This window comes from Choloepus didactylus, chromosome 3, assembly GCF_015220235.1.
Source record: "Choloepus didactylus isolate mChoDid1 chromosome 3, mChoDid1.pri, whole genome shotgun sequence".
Taxonomy (NCBI): domain Eukaryota; kingdom Metazoa; phylum Chordata; class Mammalia; order Pilosa; family Megalonychidae; genus Choloepus; species Choloepus didactylus.
The window spans coordinates 56,526,314-56,534,873 of NC_051309.1; the positions used below are offsets into that span (position 1 = coordinate 56,526,314).

Consider the following 8,560-nt stretch of genomic DNA (forward strand, 5'->3'; position numbering starts at 1 on the left):
AACGATCCAAAATGGAAATTAAGAAAACAATTGCATTTATAATAGCATCTAAAAGCATCTAATTCAAAATTTAAGAATAAATTTAACGAAGCATACAGAAGACTTATACACTAAAAAGTCTAACACACTGTTGAAAAGAAATTAAAGAAAATTTAAATAAGTGGCAAGACATTCCATGTTTATGGACTGGAAGATTAAATATTGTAAATATTACCCAAAACAATCTATACCTTCAATGTAATCCCCATCAAAATTCCAGCAGAAATAGAAAAGCTGACCAATTGCAAATTCATATAACTGCAATTAGCCAAAACAATTTTGAAAAAGGAAGAACAAAGTTGGAGGACTCACACTCCCTGATTTCAGCTTAGTACAAGGCTTCAATTATTGAAACAGTGTGTACTGGCATAGTATAGAAATACAGAGCAATGCAATAGAATCTAGAAATGAACCTACGTGTTCAATGGCCAAATGATTTTTGACAAGGGTCCCAAGTACAGTAAATGGGGAAAGAATAGTCTCTTCAACAAATGGTCCTGTGAAAACTGGATATCCAAATGCAAAAGAATGAAATCTGATTCCTACCTCACACCATATACAAAAATTAACTCAAAGTGGATCAAGGAGATAAACATAAGAGCTAAAACCATAAAATCCTTAGAAGATAACGGGGGTAAACCTTCATGACCTCGTATTTGGCTATGATTTCTCAGATATGACACCAACAGCATTAGTAAGAAAAGAAAGATAAAGTGAAATTTCATAAAAATTAAAAACTTTTGCTCATCCAAGGACATTATCAAAGAAGTGCTACTGCTCAATAGCCTAATTAAAAAATGGACCCAAAACTTGAAAAAACATTTCTCCAAAGATATAAAAATGGCCAATAAGCACATGAAAAGATGTCAACATTAGCCATTAGAAAATGAAAATCAAACCCATAATGAGATTCCACTGCACACACAATAGGATGCTATTATTTTAAAAACAAAAACAGAAAATAATGTGTTGGCAAGGATGCAGCAAAATAGAAATCCTGATACGCTGGTGGTGGGAATGTAAAATGGTGCTGTCATAATGGAAAACAGTTTGGTGGCACTTCAGAAAGTTGAACATAGTTACATATGACTTGGCAATGCCACTTCTAGGTATATAAGCAAAATAATTGAAAGTAAGGACTTGAACAGATATTTGTACACCCATGTTTGTAGCAACATTATTCACAATAGCCAAAAGGTGGAATCAATCCAAGCATCCATCAATAGATGATTGGGTAAACAAAATGTGGTCTACACATACAGTGGAATATTATTCAGCTATAAAAAGTAATGGAGTTCTGATACATGCTGAAACAGGGATGAGCCTTGAACATGTCATGTTGAGTGAAATAAGCCAGACACAAACAGACAAATATTGTATGATTGTATGATATAGTTTATATGCAATACCTGTAATAAGCAAACTTCACAGCAACAGTTGTAGATTAAAGGATACCAGTGACCATGGCAGCAGGAGGTGGGGAAGAGGAGGGTGTGGGGAGGGGGAGTTATTGCTTAATGGGTGCAGTTTCTCTTTGAGGTGATGAAAAAGTTGAGGTAATGGGTTTTAGTGATGGTAGCACAATATTGCAAATAGAATCAGTGTCAATGAATGAATGGTATACTTGGAAGTGATTAAACTGAGAAATTTTGAGTTGACTATTTGGTACTGCAAGTAAAAAAATACATATATCAAAGTGAAAAAAACAGTTCTATTTCCCATTTCAATTTTCCACCTCTCTTCCCAAGAGATAACTAACATTACCAGTTTCTTGAGCATCTTTGGAGAGAAATTTTAGACATAAACAGGTCTCTGTTTTTGTGTCCCTTCCCCATATAAATGGTAGCACATGCTACATATAGAAGATAACTCTTCAGGAGACTTCCTGAGTTAGAATACTTTCTCTCCAACCTTACTGCAATTATTCAATCCACTGTTGAAGAGTACAGGTCTGTAACTTTGCAGAATGTCACTCAATTTTGCCTGCTGTTTCCTTATGATTAAATTAAGCATGAGCACTTTTGGCAGTAAAACCACAGAAGGGATATTGTGTCTTAGATGCTTCATTCCAGGCGGCACTTCATGCAGTCTGTATTGCTGTTGGTAAAGTGAATATTGTGCACTTGGTTAAGGTGGAATCTGTCAGGTTTTTCCATTGCAAATTTATCAGTTTTCCTTTTTTTAATTAATAAGTAATCTGTGGGTAGATTCTTGGAGACAATATATATCTTATTCTTAATAAAACATTCACTTTGAAATTTTTACATACATTGATGTTTTTTGCCTGAATCAATTATTACTGAGATGATTATGAAATGATATGTATTCATTTTATTTTCATTGTCCTCAGCTCTGCTGAACTCTGGGTCCAGGCTGGGTCAGTAGTGCTGTGCAGAGCCTCTTGGACCCATCTCTGTCCCCGAAGTCTTGCTTAACATTTCCAGAATGCTCAACTTGCAGTCTCAGAGGAAGGGTGCATCCCCAGCAAGAGTGAGAAATATTTGGGGCTCAGGAAATGATGATATCGGAAAAACTGAACTAGTTTCTGTGCCCCCTCATTCTGGTTCCAGAGAAATAAAACAGTTGCTAGTGAGGTTGGTGATATTTTGCATCGCTTCTATGCCTTGAACCTTCTCATCTCAGGGATTTTGTCCCTTGTCTTGTATTTGTTCTAAGATCTCATCAGGTTCTCTTTTTCTCTTGGCAAATAATCTAGATCTTCGGTTTTGAAACCAAACTTGAACTCTTGACTCTGGAACCCCAATTTCCTTAGCAAGCTGTTCTCTGGAATCAATCCCAGGGTAAGGGTTGTTCTTGAACGCCTTGATGAGCGTGCGTAATTGGGAAGATGTATAGCAGGTACGGCACCGTCTATCTAGAGTAGCTTGAATCTCTGCGGGGAGGTGTTGCCTGTGGACCTGGCTTGATTCCAAGGCCTGCTCAGGTTCTGTTCTTCTCTGGAATGACTGTCGAGCTCTTCAATTCTGAAACCAAATCTGGATTCTCGACTCTTCAGCATTAATTTCTAAAGCAAGTTTTTGTTTGCTGGCATGACCCAGGTTGAAAGTGTCGATGAGGATTTTCAACTGGTTGGCTGTGAATTTGGTGCGACTGCGCCTTTGATGTGTAGCGATCATGTCCATCTCATTCACTGTGGAATTGCTAGTGAATAAAACTGGGACCAGCTACATAATTTGTGGGTCCCAATGCAAAATGAAAATGCGAGGCTCCTTGTTCAGAAATTAAGAATTTCAGATGGCAAAGCAGAGCATAAACCCCAGCGCAGCCCCTCTAAGCTCAGGGCCGTCTGCAGCTATACATGGCACATAACATCCCCCTGCTACTAGTTATTAACTCCTCTAAAATGTTGGTGAGAGGGGTGATTGTAATAAAAGCTAATGGAAGACCCCAGAACTATCTGATGATTTTACAGGTTCATGATCAGTCCACTTCTTTATGTACAATGTGATCTTCCCTGTATCCTCCCAGGAACATTCCTCCCTTTATGCCTCAAAGAACAGTCTTACTCATTTGAGCCTTGTGAGAACAAAATAATGCTGGGCTTGCAGAAGGGAATGGCATCTCAGGTGCAGAGAGGAGCACTGGGGAGAGAGGGCAAATCAAGAATTTCAGATCAATGAGAGTGTGGGTGAAAATACAACCTTTCCCTCTGCTTCAACAGTGGTTATTGTTGGTTATAAATTAACAAGCCATTACCCATATGTCTCCTCCACTGTTGATTACACTTCCTTTGGTTAGATGCAGCTTTTACAGTGTGGGTTCTTCTACGAGGGGTTTAACCTCACAAGGGCTAGGTCGTCGGGGTAAATGCTCCTAGCTGAAATAAATGTTCTCAAGGGGCTCGCATGTGTGTCACCATCAATAGTTGGTTGGCTTTGAAGTGTGCGTGCTTTTTCGAGCACATCAGCAGGAACGTAGTGTATTTTATGAGACTGACCTATCTCTTTGTGGTCTGTGGCTTAGCAGCCGCTCTTGTTCTATAGCAAATGAAGAATGAGGACACGCAGAAGGACTTGTTTCATGGCTGCTTGTCTCAGCATATGAATTGGCTTCTGGGGCAGCTGAAAACACTTGTGTCAACACATGGCCTAAGTGGCAAACATCCCTTATGTGGCATCACTTGCCTCTAATTGGGTGCATTTTACTCCAGTGGAGTGTTTGGTATAAAAAACCGGTATGGGTGAACTGATTTTCTCCAGTGCTACATCCAGATATTCCAGTTGACACTATAATATGATTTGAAAATAGTTTTCCTTTGGTGAGCTAATCAATTAGAAACTACTTGGAGTGGTTTGTGGAAAAGGATATAGAGACTACAACCAGGCTCAGTGAGAAAGAATGCTGTGATTGATTAGCTATGTCTGCCTGGACATAGGTAAGGAGAATGCATTACATGTGCTAATTACGTGTGCAAAGACCCTTATTTTCTTAGGTCTTGTGCTTTACATGCATCAAGTAATCTGATCCTCTCCACAACCATATGCAATAATTACTATTTTACAGGTGAGAAAACTAAGGCATCATTTTCCATTACCACTTAGGTGACCTTTTTTATTTTTAAGTGGCCATTTATTAAGTGCTAAGCACTTACATTATTTCACCTTATCCTCTCAACAGCCCTAGGATGTAGGAATTTATCTGTATTACATAAATGAGGAAACTAAGACCTGGGCAGGTTAAGTGTCTTGTTACACTCCAAAATCCCTTTCAGTGGAATCAGAAATTTCAGCTTTTCTTTTTTTCCTCTGCTGAATTCTAACTTAAGTGAAAATCCCTATAAGCAAAATAAACAGTGGCAATAGGGGTCCCAGAAGTCTACTTGCCAGGCTCTTACCCATCCCCCCTTTCCCACAGCTACCCCTCAGACTTCAGTGGAAAACCACTGAAAATCTCTTACAACTTAAAATCCCATCTTGCCACAATGGGGCTGACAGCTCCTTTTATGCTAAGATTTCCTGTTTCTGGGGCCCTTTGGAGCATTCCTTGGCTACTTAAACATGGACTCTCTTTTGGCTTAAACAGGAAGATATGGAAGGAAGTGCACCTTCCTTGCCTTCAGATTTGTAGATTTTTCCAGCACCATGGCAGTTGTTTTCAATGTTTTTGCATTAATATTCTTTATTTTTAGAGCAGTTTTAGATTTACAGAAAAATTGCACAGAAAGTACAGAGAATTCCCATATGCCCCACTTTCCCTCCTCCCTCCCCTCTGTACATACACACAGAATTTCCCCTATTATTAATATCTGGTATTAGTGGAGTACATTTGTTATAACTGATGAACCAATATTAATACATTATTAGTAACTGAAGTCTATTGTTTACATTAGTGTTCATTTGTTGGGTTGTGCAGTTCCATGGGTTTTGATAAATGCATAATCTAATGTATCCACCACTATGGTATCATACCTAATAAATTCAGTCCCCCCAAAAACTATCCCTCCTCCACCTATTCATCTCTTACTCATCCCCACCCTGAGCCTGTGGCAACCATGGATCCTTTAACTGCCTCTATGGTTTTACCTTTTCCAGAATGTCCCAAAATTGGAATCATACCATATGGCTATAGGATAAGAATCAGACTGACTTCTTCCACTTAACAATGTGCAGTTTAAGGTTATTCCATGTCTACTGGTAGTTTGATAACTCATTTATGTCTATCGCTGAATAATATTCCATTTTATGGATGAACCAGTTATCCATTCATCTATTGAAGGGCATCTTACTTGCTTCCAATGTTTGGCAATTATGAATTGAACTGATATAAATATTCGTGTGCAGTTTTTTGCATGGGCACTTGGGTAAACACCTAGGAACACAACTTTTGGATCATATGATAAGGCTGTGCTTAACTTTGTAAGAAACACCAAAATGTCTCCCAAAGTGGCTGTACCATTTTGCATTCCCACAAGCAATGACTATGATTTCATGTTGCTCCACACCCTTGTCAGCACTTGGTGCTGTAGGTGTTTTGTATTTCATCCATTCTAATAGGCATGTAGTGGTGTCTCATTGTTCTATTTTGTGATTCCCTAATGATACATAATTTTGAGCATCTTTTCATATACTTTTATCTGTATATCTTCTTTGGTGAGGTAGTTGTTCAGTGATTTTGCCCATTTTTTAATTAGGTTATTTGTTTCCTTATTAGTAAAGTTTTTTTATTATTATTATTAAAGTTTTAAGAGCCCTTTATCAGATATGTGTTTTTCAAACGTTTTCTCCCATTCTGTGGCTCAAAATTCTTTTTAATTCTTTTTATACACTATTATTTTGAAAGATTTTCCTCAACTGTTACTCCCTTTAGGTAATCAATATTAACTTTGATATGCTTCCTTCCATACTTTTTATTTCCATACAAATTATGCACACACAGACACACACTTTCCCTGTTTCTTAAAGAAATGGGATCATACTACATATATTCTGCAACTTATATTTTTAATTTACAATGCATCATGATTATCATTTTGGATCACCATATATAAATTAAACTCACAATTTCCAATGCTATGGATGCATCAAGACTCTGATGTTTTCAGATAAAAACTTAGATTTCTAGTAGTACTAGAAGTCTAAGACCTTATATTTTTGGTCTACTTGTAACAAATGTAGAGAATTTTATGGCATTTGTTTGTTTGTTTAGGTTAAAAGTGAAGTCAGGGGGAAGCATGTGATACTCTATTTTAGCCCATTTATTTAATAAAGACAAAACATGTGAAAGTGCCTAGTGCAATGCTGGGCAAGATGTATGTCCCCATTCAAGATTAATTAAATCTGAAAATATAACATTTTTTAGTTAAGTAAAACTGGGCTGAGAAAGTGGAAGGAATATTGATGTGCCTGGAATGATTTTTATTCAATGTATTTTAAAAGTAAAATTATTAGCTTTTCTTAGATGTCTAAAAGAAATTGGAAGAAAAGAGGTTATTTTCAATCACACACATGCTTCTATAGTTCTGTTGCCTATGATTAAAATAAAGCCAAATCACATCAGGGTTACATTAGATATTCACTGTTCAGATAACAATAGGTTATCACCTTCCCTTTGAACAGCTTTCAGATGATTATACCCCCTCCCCAAAGAATGTCAATCTTTACTCCTGTGTGGTCTGATCTGTAAAGTATTAGCTTGCTCTTAACTGACAATGAAAGTAGCTGCACTCCAGGTACTCGTCAGGCAGTATAACCTCCAAATCCCTGACATCCAGACTCCATCAAAAGCCAAGTTTATGGAAACAATACATACAATAGTCTGAAGAATAATTAGTTCCTCCCTCTCTACTTTGAAATTCAAGCTCCATCCATGCACATAAGAAAGCTGTGTGCATGGACTGGATTGTACTGTCCTGTAACTCCAGAAATGCTTTTGCCAAATTATACTTTGGGGTATTCCATCAGCTTCTACTTTAGATTAAAGAAATTGTAAAAAGAACATTATTGTGGTTACCATTTGGTTTTTATAGCCCAGAAGACCTGAATTTCAATACCAGCTCTGCTATTAGCAATAAGATTTTAGACAAGTCACATAATTTCTCATAGCCTCAGTTGCCTCATCTATTAAATAGAAATAAGAACAGGTCCTAACTCATGGGCTGCTTGTAGAATTAAATTAGATAATCCTTGTTAAGTGTTAGCAGTACTGCATTCAATACATGGTATTATGGTTTGCTAAAGCTGCCAGAATTGCTAAAGCTGCAATATACCAGAAATGGATTGGCTTTTATAAAGGGGTTTTATTAGGTTACAAATGCACAGTTCTAAGGCCATAGAAGTGTCGAAACTAAGGTTTCCAACAAGAGGATACCTTCACTGAAGACAGGCCGATGGCATCCGGAAAACCTCTGTCACATGGGAAGACACGTGGCCGGTGTCTGCTGAAACTTCTTTCCCGGGTTTAGCTTCTGGTTTCAGTGGCTTTCTCCAAAATGTCTCTGGGCTTCTGTCTCACCTTCTCTCTTAGCTTCTCCTGGGGGCAAAATCTGGATTACATATTTTAGCTTCTCTCCAAAACATCTCTTTTAGCTTCTTAAGGACTCCAGTAAACTACTCAAGACCCATCCTGAATGGGTGGGGTCACATCTCCATGGAAATTGTCTAACAAGGTCCCACCCACAATTGAGTGGGATATATCTCCATGGAAACACTAATCAAAAGATCCCACCCACAATAGGTCTACCCCCACAAGAGTGGATTAGAAGAACATAGTCTTTTATAGGGTACATAACAGATTCGAAGCAGCACACTTGGTCTTACTGGAGCAGACATTATTTTAACCAGTTCCCTGTTGGCCCTCTGTGAATCATAAAGATCCATGTCCAAGTTCACTGAATGCTCTGAGCCAATAGGCTACTCTCTAGTTTGCCTGTCTGTTTTTCTCCCACCTGGCAAGTTGTGTGCCTACCAAAGTCAGTTTTGTTTGTAAACATATTTATGCCAGTTGAGCTTGTTATCATATAACTGGAATTTTTTTAAAAAATAAAAATCAAGGCAAACATTTC

General features: G+C 37.8%; 1 pseudogene; it reads right to left on the reverse strand.

The window, feature by feature from the left end:
• Positions 1-2,594: 2,594 nt before the first annotated feature.
• On the reverse strand, positions 2,595-3,182 carry LOC119530259 (annotated as a pseudogene).
• Between the last annotated feature and the right edge of the window lie 5,378 nt (positions 3,183-8,560).